At 47.6% G+C, this 14,134-nt stretch overlaps 2 long non-coding RNA genes across 2 annotated transcripts in view; one reads left to right on the top strand and one right to left on the bottom strand.

Annotated features, from left to right (window-relative positions):
* Nucleotides 1-338: 338 nt before the first annotated feature.
* LOC120366756 (uncharacterized) overlaps nt 339-14,134 on the bottom strand; it is a 29,998-nt gene continuing 16,202 nt past the window's right edge. The window contains exon 3 of the long non-coding RNA XR_005581322.2: nt 339-947. This is a non-coding gene — a long non-coding RNA (uncharacterized LOC120366756). The remainder of the gene's footprint in view (nt 948-14,134) is intronic.
* LOC141581715 (uncharacterized) lies at nt 2,619-3,191 on the top strand. The gene is made up of 2 exons (XR_012514471.1): nt 2,619-2,726; nt 2,961-3,191. It is a non-coding gene; the product is annotated as an uncharacterized LOC141581715 (long non-coding RNA).

Here is a 14,134-nt window from a genome sequence, read left to right as displayed (position 1 = left end):
TTGCCCACGCTGGAGTGCAATGGCGCAATCTCGGCTCACCGCAGCCTCCGCCTCCCTCCCAGGTTCAAGTGATTCTCCTGCCTCAGCCTTCCTCCGGAGTAGCTGGGATTACAGGCATGCACCACCACGCCTGGCTAATTTTTGTATTTTTAGTAGAGACAGGGTTTCACCATATTGGTCAGGCTGGTCTCAAACTCCCAACCTCAGGTGATGCGACCGCCTCAGCCTCCCAAAGTGCTAGGATTACAGGCGTGAGCCACCGCACCCAGCCTGAAATGTAGTTTATACATAAACTATATATACAAACTGAATTGAGTTGCAATTGATTGGTTGAGATTTTGTTTTGTAGTCATTTATTTCAATATTTATCCAATGCCATTTTGCAACTATCATATTTATTTTGGAAACAACAACCCTTTTTTTAAAGTTTCAATCATAGGCCCTAGCCCCTAAGCCATTGTGTCTAAGGGACAGGCCAGCAGTGCCTCCAGTGCCTAGGTTGACTTAGTTAGAGTCCCTGGTCCCAGAGCTTGTCAACTCCAGAGCCCATGTGGACCATGCTCACCCTATCCATTCATCCACCATCCATCCATTTGTTTGTTCATTTGTTCATCCGTCCATCCATCCATCCCTCCATCCACCCACGCACCCACCCATATCTATCTGAGCTGCCTATGGTAGGAAAAAAGCAACTTGGCCAGAGGGCTAGGGAAGACAAGCATGGTGTGAGACTGCCCTCTAGAGATTGCTCCAGGAAAGTGCAGGTGGGGAGCTCCCTCTTTCAGGCTAAGATCCCCCCACCACTCGCTCACTCACTCATATTTATTGAGCGAGTACCTACCAGTATCCAGCATCACGTACTTTTGTGCTCTGATAACAAAGGGCAAATACAAAGAGGCATAGAGCATGTCTCTGTTCTCCAGGAGGTCACCATGTTATAGCAGCGACTGCAAACATAAGTGATTACTGTTCTGTGCACTGACTACTGGAGTGGATGTGCACCAAGTTCTATGGGAGCACTGAGGACAAGGAAATAAGTCTGGGGCAATAGCAGAAGTCATCATAGGGAAGGTGACATTCAAGATGGGCCTTGAAGGATGTGTAGGAGTTCACTATGCAGTGCTGGGAAGGAAAGGCATCTGGGACAGAAGAAATGGCAGTGTAAAAATGCGGGCTTGTTGGGGGCCACTGAGAGGTGTGGCAAAGCTGGAGCATGCATAGGACTGAACAGTCAAGACTCAGCTGGAGAGGCAGGCAGGGCCAGATAGGGAGGAAACTCCCACTCAAAAGACAGGAGGTGAGTCAAGTGTGGTGCTCACCTATAGTCCCAGCTACTCGGGAGGCTGAGATGGAAGGATTGGTTGAGCCCAGAAGTTAGAGGCTGCAGTGAGCTATGATCACACCTGTGAATAGCCACTGAACTCCAACCTAAGCAACATAGTGAGACGCCCTCTCTTAACAAAAAAAAAAAAAAAAAGAGCCGGGCGCGGTGGCTCAAGCCTGTAATCCCAGCACTTTGGGAGGCTGAGGCGGGTGGATCACGAGGTCAAGAGATCGAGACCATCCTGGTCAACATGGTGAAACCCCGTCTCTACTAAAAATACAAAAAAAAAAAATTAGCTGGACATGGCGGCGCGTGCCTGTAATCCCAGCTACTCAGGAGGCTGAGGCAGGAGAATTGCCTGAACCCAGGAGGTGAAGGTTGCAGTGAGCCAAGATCGCGCCATTGCACTCCAGCCTGGGTAACAAGAGCGAAACTCCGTCTCAAAAAAAAAAAAAAAAAAAAAAAAAAAAAACAGAAAACAGGCCATGCACAGTGACTCATGCCTGTAATCCCAGCACTTTGGGAAGCTAAGGCAGGAGGATCACTTGAGGCTAGCAACTCCAGACCAGCCTGGGCAACATAACAACATGTATTTTTTTTTATCTTTGCAAAAAAATACAAACATTAGTAGAGCACGGTGGCACAAGCCTGTAGTCCCAGCTACTTGGGAGGCTGAGGTGTGAAGACCACTTGAACCAAGGACATCAAGGCTGCAGTGAGCCATGATCACACCACTGCACTCCAGCCTGGGTGAGAGAGAGAGAGACCCCATCTCAAAAATAAAACAAAGCCGGGTGCACAGTGGCTCACACCTATAATCCCAGTACTTTGGGAGGCCAAGACAGGAGGATGACTCGAGCCCAGGAGTTTGAGGCTGCAGTAAACTATGATTGTGTCATTACACTCCAGCCTGGGCAACAGAGAGAGACCCTGTCTTTAAAAAACAAAAACAAAAACAAAAGTAATGGAAGGCTCATCCTTAAGCTTTAGTAGGATACATGGTGGCCCAGCCAGAGACTGGATTTAACAGCCTTCCTTGCAGCTAGATGTGGCCCTGGGACTAAGTTCTGGCCAATGGGAGGCAAGCAGTAAGGACGTGTGCAACTTCTAGACCCCAAGCTTAGAGGAAGAAAGTTGCTTGCTCTTCACTTTTCTCCTTCTTGCTGATTGAGAAATGGTAACACCGGGAGCAGCTACCTTAGCCGCAGAGTTGAGGATAGCAGTCACTCTGAAAGCCCCAGGCTGCTCACCTCTTACTGCATGAAAAACAAATGATCGCTTTCACTTTCGGGAAGCGTCGGGCTTAGGTGAAGGCACGCAGTTGCCTTTTGTAAATTAAAATGATAATTGGGCCAAAACGTACAGCCTTACCTGAAAGGCAGCGCAGTCGGGACATTGGTAGGTCGGGGACAGCTTTGGAAACCCTTAGGTTTACAAGCATGCGCGGACGTGAGTGCTCATTAGGTCGCGGGGTGGCCAGGTGCAGCCCAGGACCCTGAACCCGGGCGCGCGTGGGCCGTGCACCCGGGGACTCTGGCGAAGCGTGTTTGGCCGTCGGTGTCATGTGGCCAACTTGAGTCTAGTCGCTCTTCGTGCCTTAGCACCTCGAGAACCGTCAGTTTGCACCAGATGGAAGCTGAACTGAACTCATTACGATGGATGATGGAAACAGACTCGAGAAATCAAAAGTGGTAGTGGGTGAAGTCTATTCGGCGTCCTGCAGTGGATTTATCTTAGTTGGGGAAACGGATGTTTCGAATGACGTTGTGGAAGTTATCAGGATGCCCATTTTCAATATAGGCCTGAATTGTTTAACGTTAATTTTTAAGGTGGTCCTTAAATAAAATGCATAATTTTTTTAAAAAAATGATCTTCTTTCGGATCTATCTTACCTAAGCCACTGGATTCTGGCACCTCTTTGTTATAGCAGGTTACCATGTACCTTTAATTAAAGCAGAATGTTTTTCTAAAATAATCCTTCCCTGTTAGAAAAGTGGGCAAAAGGCATGAGGTGATGGTTTACTCACACACAAAAAAGGCTACAAATGGCCTTTACTTATGTGAAAATATACTCAACTTCACTTAGAAGAGAATTGCAAATTGGTCAGGGGCAGTGGCTCATGCCTGTAATCCCAGCACTTTGGAGGCTGAGGTGGGCGGATCACCTGAGGTTGGGGGTTCAAGACCAGCCTGACCAACATGGAGAATCCCCATCTCTACTAAAAATACAAAAAAATTAGCCGGGCATGGTGGTGCATGCCTGTAATCCCAGCTACTCAGGAGGCTGAGGCAGAATTGCTTGACCCCGAGAGATGGAGTTTGCAGTGAGCCAAGGTCACACCATTGCACTCCAGCCTGGGCAATAAAAGCGAAACTCCGTCTCAAAAAAAAAAAACAGAAGAAAGAAAGAAAAAAGAAATGCAAATTACAACCACACTATGAGACTACTTCTCATTAATCAGATTGGCAGAAATTCAAAGGCTCGAACACACAGGCTGGGCAAGGCTGTGTGGGAAATAGGTATTCTCGGCTGGCTGGTGGGAGTGCAAAATGGACCAGGTACAGTGGATCATGCCTGTAGTCCCAACGCTTTGGGAGGCCAAAGTGGGAGGATCTCTTGAGGCCAGGAGTTCCAGGCTGCAGTGAGCTATGAATGCACCACTGCACTCTAGCCTGGGCAATAAAGTAAGACCCCAACTCTAAAAAAAATAAAACACAGAAGAAAAGAAACGTATCAAAATTGGCACTATCTTCCCCCAAGAGGGCAAAAGCTTGTCCCCTTACTCCATGAGAGGAGCAATTCATGTTCTGGAGCTCCCCATGGGCTCAGGCTGCATGTGATCACCAAATGAGATCAGATCCTTGCATCCCTTTCCCTGCTTCCCTTATGTCCTGTTCCAGAGAACAGTCTGTCCATCAGTCACTTGCACAAGCATCCCTGACTCAGGCTGTGCTCTAGAGAACCCAACCTAAGACACATGACCCTTACTAAACCAGTCAACGGCAAGAAAATGGAATGGCTGGCACTAACTCAGGCTCTGTCCCTGTGTGAGTAGCCAGCACACAGAATATCGCAGAGGAGGAACACCAGGCCCAAACTGGTGAATGATTAAGAAGTAAGAAGAGGCTGGGTGTGGTGGCTCACACCTGTAATCCCAGCACTTTGAGAGAACAAGGCAGGTGAATCACGAGGTCAGGAGTTCAAGACCAGCCTGGCCAATATGGTGAAACCCCGTCTCTACTAAAAATACAAAAAATAGCCAAGCGTGGTGGCATGTGCCTGTAATTCCAGCTATTCAAGAGGCTGAGGCAGAAGAATTGCTTGAATCCAGGAGGCAAAGGTTGCAGTGAGCCAAGAGGGTACCACTCCAGCTTAGGCAACAAAGCGAGATTCCATCTCAAAAAAAAAAGAAAAGAGAAAAGAAGAAGTAAGAAGAAAACATGGTTCTTGGTAAGGCAATCAAACTAACAGAGGTTCTCTAGCAAGTCACACTGTTGGGGAAAAAAAAGAAGTAACCCTTGACCAGGCACAGTGGCTCACACCTGTAATCCCAGTACTTTGGGAGGCTGAGGTGGGTGGATCACCTGAGGTCAGGAGTTCAAGACCAGCCTGGCCAACATGAGGAAACCCAGTCTGTACTAAAAATACAAAAACTAGCTGGGTGTGGTGGTGAGCGCCTATAATCTCAGCTACTTGGGAGACTGAGGCAGAAGAATTGCTTGAACCCAGGAGGTGGAGGTTACAGTGAGCTGAGATCGTGCCATTGCACTGCAGCCTGGGCAACACAAGCAAGATTTTGTCTCAAAAAAAAAAAAGAAAAGAAAAGAAAAGAAATCTGTAAGATCTTTTCTTTGTTTTTGTTTTCAGACAGGATCTCACTCCGACAGGGTCTCGCTCAGTTGCCCAGGCTGGAGTGCAGTGGCACAATAAGAGCTCACTGCAGCCTTGATCTCCTGGGCTCAAGCAATCCTCCCACCTCAGCCTCCCGAGGCCCAGCTATTTTTTTTTTTTATTTAAGTAGCAATGAGGTCTTGCTGTGTTTCCCAGACTGATCTCAAAATCCTGAGCTAAAGTGATCCTCCAGCTTTGACCTCCCAAAGTGATGGAATTACAGGCATGAACTACCACATCTGGCCAGATCTCAGCTGTTAGAATAAGAGTATTGATTCGTTAATTCAATAATTTACTAAGCAAGCACCTACTCCATGCCAGGTACTATCCTAAACACAGTGAACAAAACAGGCAAAGATCCCTGCCCTCAAGGATCTTAAATTATAGAAATAATTAAGAAAGCCGGGCCGGGCGTGGTGGCTCAAGCCTGTAATCCCAGCACTTTGGGAGGCTGAGGCGGGTGGATCACGAGGTCAAGAGATCGAGACCATCCTGGTCAACATGGTGAAACCCTGTCTCTACTAAAAATACAAAAATTAGCTGGGCATGGTGGCGCGTGCCTGTAATCCCAGCTACTCAGGAGGCTGAGGCAGGAGAATTGCCTGAACCCAGGAGGCGGAGGTTGCGGTGAGCCGAGATGGCGCCATTGCACTCCAGCCTGGGTAACAAGAGCGAAACTCCGTCTCAAAAAAAAAAAAAAAAAGAAAGAAAGCCGGGCGCGGTGGCTCAAGCCTGTAATCCCAGCACTTTGGGAGGCCGAGGCGGGTGGATCACGAGGTCGAGAGATCGAGACCATCCTGGTCAACATGGTGAAACCCCGTCTCTACTAAAGGTGCAAAAAATTAGCTGGGCATGGTGGCGCGTGCCTGTAATCCCAGCTACTTAGGAGGCTGAGGCAGGAGAATTGCCTGAACCCAGGAGGCAGAGGTTGCGGTGAGCCGAGATCGCGCCATTGCACTCCAGCCTGGGTAACAAGAGCGAAACTCCGTCTCAAAAAAAAAAAAAAAAAAAAGAAAGAATTAAGATGAAAAATATAATAGTAAACATAACAAATAATGATATTTGTTGGTTACCATTACAATAGAATGGTATGTTAGGAGGTGCTACGTACTCTGGAGGAAATAATAGAGCAGGGTAAGAAGTGCAGGGAAGCCGGGCGCAGTGGCTCAAGCCTGTAATCCCAGCACTTTGGGAGGCCGAGGCGGGTGGATCACGAGGTCAAGCGATCGAGACCATCCTGGTCAACATGGTGAAACCCCGTCTCTACTAAAAATACAAAAAATTAGCTGGGCATGGTGGTGCGTGCCTGTAATCCCAGCTACTCGGGAGGCTGAGGCAGGAGAATTGCCTGAACCCAGGAGGCGGAGGTTGCGGTGAGCCGAGACCGTGCCATTGCACTCCAGCCTGGGTAACAAGAGTGAAACTCTGTCTCAGGAAAAAAAAAAAAAAAAGAAGTGCAGGGAGACTTGGAAAAGGGGTGATTGCAATCTTAAATAGGGAGGTCAGGCAGGTCTCACCGAAAAGGCAAGATTTGAGCAAGACATGAAAGAAACCAGGGAGTGAGCACGTGGAAAATAGAGGGGCAGAGGAAGAACCTGCCTGGCGTTCAAGTCACAGCCAAAAGGCGAGGGGGGCTGCAGCAGAGGACCCTGGGGGAGAATTGAAGGAGAGGAGGTCAGGGGGGTCATGGGGCCACCGAGGGCTGTCAGGTTTAAGAACTTTGACTTTGACTCAGAGAAATATGAGAAGACTGCAGGATTTTGAGCAGAGTGACACAGTGTGCTTATATCTTAAAACGATCTCTTTGGCTGCTGGGTTGAGGGGAGATGAAAGCAGGGCAGGTATGAAGAGGTCTCTGCAGTAATCCCAGTGAGAAAATGAAGGGGGCCCTGGAGGTGTAGAGAGGCGGTCAGATGGCGGATGTAGCCTGAAGGCCGAACCAGCATGGTTTCCTGAGATTGAATGTTTGGTGGAAGAGAAGTGACCTGTTAGAAAAGAAAAACCCAGCTAGGCATGGTGGCTCATGCCTGTAATACCAGCATTTTGGGAGGCCGAAGCGGGCGGATCACCTGAGGTCAGGATTTTGAGACCAGCCTGAAGAAACCCTGTCTCTACTAAAAAATACAAAATTAGCTGGGCATGGTAGTAAGTGCCTGTAATCCTAGCTACTCGAGAGGCTGAGGCAGGAGAATCGCGTGAACCCTGGAGGCGTAGGTTGCGGTCAGCCGAGATAGTGCTATTGCACTCCAACCTGGGCAACAAGAGTGAAACTTCGTCTCAAAAAAAAAAAAACAACAAAAAAGAAAAACCCAAACCTCAGGTCTCTCCAAAGTTCTCCCATTGAGCTCCCTCTGCTGGATAAATGTGAAATTGCTTCCCCTTTTAAAAATCGTCTACCGGTAGTTACGGAATGCAACAAGTATATAAGGCTGACCTTCCAAAATGCATTAGAGGCCGGGTGTGGTACTTTGGGAAGCTGAGGCGGGCAAATCACTTGAGGTTGGGAGTTCAAAACCAGTCTGATCAACATGGTGAAGCCCCTTCTCTACTAAAAATATAAAACTCAGCCAGGTGTGGCGGTGCATACCTGTAATCCCAGCTACTCGGGAGGCTGAGGCCGGAGAATTACTTCAACCCAGGAGGCGCAGGTTGCAGTGTGCTGAGGGCGAGACACTCCTATCTCAAAACAAACAACAAACAAAAATGAATTAGAGGAGAAAGGCTCCCATGGGCCACCTCCATCCCCATTATTCACCATCCATACTCTGAGGCTAAGGCCCTTAACTAAGGAGGACTAGGGATGGATGAAAGGACCCCCCTGAGCTGGCCTCTGCCCTCCTGCCTGTAATCCCAGCACTTTGGGAGGCCAAGGGGCTAGTGGATTGCTAGAGGCCAGGAGTTTGAGACCAACATGGCAAACCCCCCACACCAAAGAAAGAAAGAACCCCCCTAAAGAAGTCTTGCTCTGAATCCTTACCAGGCCTGGAAATTCTCAAAGAAGACAAGCTTCCCGGTTTGAGATTTTTAGCAGTGACTCCCTCCCAAATGAAATACTCAAGACATCAGATTTTTTAGGAATTGTAGGACCAGGAAAAAACAATATATAGTGCAGGCCAACCGAGGCATGATAGTTTTTTTTTAAAGATGGAGTTTCACTCTTGCTGACTAGGCTGGAGTGCAACGTCGCGATCTCGACTCCATTTCAAAATAAAAGCCTCTACTACTTAACTTTTTGTTTTGTTTTTGCGACAGAGTCTAGCACTGTCACCAGGGCTGGTGTGCAGTGGTGCAATCTCATCTTGCTGCAACCTCCGCCTTCCAGGTTCAAGTGGTTCTCCTGCCTCAGCCTCCCAAGTACCTAGCATTACAGGCACCAGCCACCATGCCCAGATAATTTTTTTAATTTTTAGTAGAGACAGGGTTTTACTATGTTGGCCAGGCTGGGCTCAAACTCCTGACCTCATGATCTCCCTGCCTCGGCCTCCCAAAGCGTTGGGATTACAGGTGTGAGCCACTGTGCCCAGCTACATTGCTGTAATCCAGCACTTTGGGAGGTCAAGGCGGGTGGATCACAAGGTCAGGAGTTCAAGACTGACATCAGGTGATCTGCCTGCCTTGTGAGATGGAGTCTCTCTCTGTCACCCAGGCTGGAGTGCAGTGACGTAGTCTCGGCTCACTGCAACCTCTGCCTCCCGGGTTCAAGCAATTCTCCTGCCTCGGACTCCCAAGTACTGGGATTACAAGCGCCTGCCACCATGCCTGGCTAATTTTTTGTATTTTTGGTAGAGACAGGGTTTCACCACATTGGCCAGGTTGATCTCAAACTCCTGACCTTGTGATCCAAGGGGATTACACGAGTGAGTCACCATGCTGGGCCTAATTTTGTATTTTTAGTAGAGATGGGATTTCACCATGTTGGCCAGGATGGTCTCAAACTCCTGACCTCAGGTGATCCACCCACCTCGGCCTCCCAAAGTTCTGGGAACTACAGGCATGAGCCACTGTGCCCGGCCCCATTTGACTTTTTTTTTGGAGACCAAAAAAAAAAAAAAAAAAAAAAGATAACTATGTTATCCAGGCTTCAGTGCAATGGCAAGATCATAGTTCGCTGCACCCTTACACTCTTGGGCTCAAGCAATCCTCCCACCTCAGCCTACCAAGTAGCTGGCACCACAGGCATGTACCACCACGCCCAACTAATTTTTTCTTTATTTTGTAGAGATGGGGTCTCACTATGCTACCCAGGCTGGTCTCAAACTCCCAGCCTCAAGCAATCCTCCCACCTAGGCCTCCCAAAATGCTGGGACTACAGGTGTGAGCCATTGTGCTGGCCTGACATTTTTGTTTGTTTGTTTGTTTTTGTTTTATAGAGATGGGCCATACTGGCCAAGCTGGTCTCGAACTCCTGACCTCATGATCCATCTGACTTGGCCTCCCAAAGTGCTGGGATTGCAGGCATAATTCACCCTGCTCAGTCATAAATATATCGTTTTTAATGTTTTGATTGCCTATATAATTACGTTGTGGTCAGAGAATGTGGTCTGTGTGATATTGATCATTTGGTATTTACTGAAGCTTGTTTTGTGGCTAAGTGGTCAATTTTGATAAGTGTCCCGTGTGTGCTTGAAAAGAATACATACTTTCTAATTGTTGGGTGCATGGTTCTAAGTAAGTTCAATAGATATAGGTAGTTAATTAATTATATTGTTCAAATCTTCTACGTCTGGCCAAGTGCAGTGTCCACACCTGTAATCCCAGTGCCTCGGGAGACTGAGGCAGGAGGATTGCTCAAGGCCAAGCAAGACCACCCTGCGCAACACAGGGAGAGTCTGTCTCTACAAAAAAATCAAAAATTCGGGCTGATCATGTTGATTCATGCCTGTAACCCCTGCACTTTGGGAAGCCAAGGTGGGTGGATCTCCTGAGGTCAAGAGTTGGAGACCCAGCCTGGCAAACATGGTAAAACCCTGTCTCTACTGAAAAAAAAAAATACAAAAATTAGCCAGTCGTGGTGGTGCACACTTGTAGTTACAGCTACTCAGGGGGCTAAGGCAGGAGGATTGAGGCAGAGGTTAGAGTGAGCCAAGATCACACCACTGCACTCTAGCCTGAGTAATACAGTAAGACTCCATCTCAGCTGGGCACGGTGGCTCACGCCTATAATCCAAGCACTTTGGAAGCCAAGGCAGGCGGATCACCTGAGATCGGGAGTTCAAGACCAGCCTGACCAACATGGTGAAACCCCATCTTTAAAAAAAAAAAAAAAAAAAAAAAAGACTCCATCTCAAAACAAAAAAAAAAAGTTGGGGCCAGGTACGGTGGCCCACTCCCATAATCCCAGATTGAGAGGCTGAGGCAGGCAGATCACTTGAGGTAAAGAGTTTGAGAGAAGCCTAGCCAACATGGTGAAACCGCATCTCTATTAAAAATAGGAAAATTAGTTCGGTGTCCTGTTGCATGCCTGTAGACCCAGCTACTCAGGAGGCTGAGGCATGAGAATCACTTGAACCCAGGAGGTAGAGGTTGCAGTGAGCTGAGATCACGCCACTGCACTCCAGCCTGGGTGACCAAGCAAGACTCTGTCTTTTAATTAATTAATTAATTAATTAGTCTGGCAGGCCGGGTGCAGTGGCTCACGCTTGTAATCCAAGGCCGGGGCAGGAGGATCATCTGAGGTCAGGCGTTCAAGAGCAGCCTGGGCAACACAGTGAAACCTAATCTCTACTAAAAATACAAAAATCAGCCGGGTGTGGTGGGATTTGCCTATAATCCCAGCTACTCTGCAGGCTGAGGCAGGAGAACTGCTTGAACCCTCGAGGCCTCAGGTTGCAGCGAGCAGAGGTCATGCCATTGCACTCCAGCTGGGCAACAGGAGCTAAACTCCACCTCAAAAAGAAAAAAAAAATTAGTCTGGCATGGTGGCACATACCTGTAGTCCCCGCTACTTGGGAGGCAGAGGTGGTAGGATTACTTGAGCCCTAGAAGATTGAGGCTATAGTGAGCTATGATGGCACCACTGCACCACGGCACTCCAGCCTGGAAGTGAGACTGAGACCCTGTCTCAAAAAAAAAAAAAAAAAAAAAAGGCCAGGCACAGTGGCTCACGCTTGTAATCCCAGCACTTTGGGAGGCCAAGGCGGGCGGATCACGAGATCAGAAGTTCGAGCCCAGCCTGACCGACGTGGTGAAACCCCGTCTCTATTAAAAAATACAAAAATTAGCCAGGTGTGGTGGTACATGCCTGTAATCCCAGCTACTCGGGAGGCTGAGGAGGGAGAATTGCTTGAACTGGGAGACTGAGGCTGCAGTGAGCTGAGATCGTGCCACTGCACTCCAGCCTGGGCAACAGACAACAGAGCAGAACTCCATCTCAAAAAAAAATTAAAAAGGCTGGGTGCAGTGGCTGACGCCTGTAATCCCAGCACTTTGGGAGGCCGAGGCGGGTGGATCACGAGGTCAAGAGATCGAGACCATCCTGGTCAACATGGTGAAACCCCGTCTCTACTAAAAATACAAAAAAAATTAGCTGGGCATGTTGGCACGTGCCTGTAATCCCAGCTACTCAGGAGGCTGAGGCAGGAGAATTGCCTGAACCCAGGAGGCGGAGGTTGCGGTGAGCTGAGATCGCGCCATTGCACTCCAGCCTGGGTAACAAGAGCGAAACTCTGTCAAAAAAAAAAAAAAAGAGAGATCGAGACCATCCTGGTCAACATGGTGAAACCCCGACTCTACTAAAAATACAAAAATTGGAGAATTGCCTGAACCCAGGAGGCGGAGGTTGTGGTGAGCCAAGATCGTGCCATTGCACTCCAGCCTGGGTAACAAGAGTGAAACTCCGTCTCAAAAAAAAAAAAAAAGAAAAGAAAAAAGAAAATAATATAATAATAATAATCATAGCCAGGCGCCATGGCTCACGCCTGTAATCTCAACACTTTGGAAGTCCAGCGTGGGTGCATCACAAGGTCAGGAGTTCAAGATAAGCCTGGCCAATATGGTGAAACCCCAAGTCTACTAAAAATACAAAAATTAGCTAGTGTGGTGGTGGGCACCTGTAGTCCCAGCTACTCAGGAGGCTGAGGCAGGAGAATCGCTTGAACCCGGAAGGCAGAGGTTGAGCTGAGCCAACATCGCGTCACTGCACTCCAGCCTGGGCAACAAAGCAAGAAAAATAAATAAAAATATATAAAATAAAATTTAAAAATATAAAAAATATATATAATAAAAATCATAAATAATAAAATATTCTTCAGGGACACGATTTTATTTCATGCTTTATTTCTGCTTATATCATCAAGTAAAAAGATCATAACTTGTTTCACCTTTTACTGTTGGTGGAACATTTATTCGTTTCCAATTTTGACAAATTCTGCAAATACACATCTTTTTAAAAGAATCTTTGCTTTTTTTTTTTTTTTTCCGTTTTATTTTTCTTGTTTTGAGATGGAGTCTTGTTCTGTCACCCAGGCTGGAGTACAGTGGCACAATCTGGGCTCACTGCAACCTCCATCTCCCAGGTTCAAGCAATTCTCCTGCCTCAGACTCCAGAGTAGCTGGGATTACAGGCATGTGCCATCATGCCCAGCTAATTTTTTGTATTTTTGGTAGAGACAGGGGTTTCGCCATGTTGGCCAGGCTGGTCTCGAACTCCTCACCTTGTGATCCACCCACCTTGGCCACTCAAATGCTGGAATTACAGGTGTGAGCCGCCGCCCTCAGCCCGAATCTTTGCATTTCTGATTCTTCAAAATAAATTCCTAGAAGTGATATTACTGGGTGAAAGTGGATGGAGAGCTTAAAGGCTCTCAATTACTCAAGAATTACTGGGTCAAAGAGGATGGCCCATTCACAGCCGTTTAATAAAAATAAATATTGCCAAACTGCTTTCAAGGAAGGTTTTCTAATTCATCCTCTCACCAGCAATATAGGAGAGCATGCAGCTCACATTCATAAAAAGAACTCTGCTCTTTTGAGCAGTAGGAGGTGGTGTGTTTAAATTTCTATTTCTTTGATTAGGAAGGCTGACTGACATTCGTTTCTGCAATTCGTATTTCTTCCTTAGTGAATTGCCTGTTCCTATCCTTTGCTCGTTTTTCTATAGGGATATTTCATCCTTTCAGTGCTGTTTTTACAAAATAAACAATTACCCCGTCTTCACCCCCTCCCCCCCAGGCGAAGTCTTGCTCTGTCGCCCAGGCTGGAGGGCAGTGGCGCGACAACCTCCGCCTCCCGGGTTCAGGTGATTCTCCTGCCTCTGCCTCCCGAATAGTTGGGATTACAGGCATGAGCCACCATGGCCGGCTAATTTTTCTATTCTTAGCAGAGACGGGGTTTCACCATGTTGGCCAGGCTGGTCTTGAACTCGTAATCTACCTGCCTCGGCCTCCCAAAATGCTGGGATTACAGGCATAAGCCACCGCGTCTGGCCCAACAAATTTTTAAAAAAGCCATCTGCCCCTCGTTTAAATATATATATATAATTTAAGTTTGTTTTTTTTTTTTTGAGACAGAGTCTCGCTCTGTCGCCAGGTGCCAGGCTGGAGTGCAGTGGCGTGATCTCGGCTCACTGCAACCTCCACCTCCCGGGTTCAAGCACTTCTCCTGCCTCAGCCTCCCAAGCAGCTGGGACCAGAGGTGCGCGCCACCACGCCCAGCTAATTTTTGTATATTTTAGTAGAGACGGGGTTTCACCATGTTGGCCAGGATGGTCTCGATCTCTTGACCTCGTGATCTGCCCACCTCGGCCTCCCAAAGTGTTGGGATTACAGGCAGGAGCCACCGAGCCCTGACAAAATTTAAAAATTTTTTTTAAAAATGAAAAGAAAGTCCATAAGCCCCTACTTTAAAATATATTTAAAATTTTTTTTTATTTTAAACAAATAAAAAAGTCCATGACTGCTGGACACTGGCAGAGGCCCACA

This window comes from Saimiri boliviensis, chromosome 17 (genome assembly GCF_048565385.1).
Source record: "Saimiri boliviensis isolate mSaiBol1 chromosome 17, mSaiBol1.pri, whole genome shotgun sequence".
In the NCBI taxonomy this organism is placed as follows: Eukaryota; Metazoa; Chordata; class Mammalia; order Primates; family Cebidae; genus Saimiri; species Saimiri boliviensis.
This window is presented reverse-complemented; position numbering and strand designations above follow the sequence as displayed.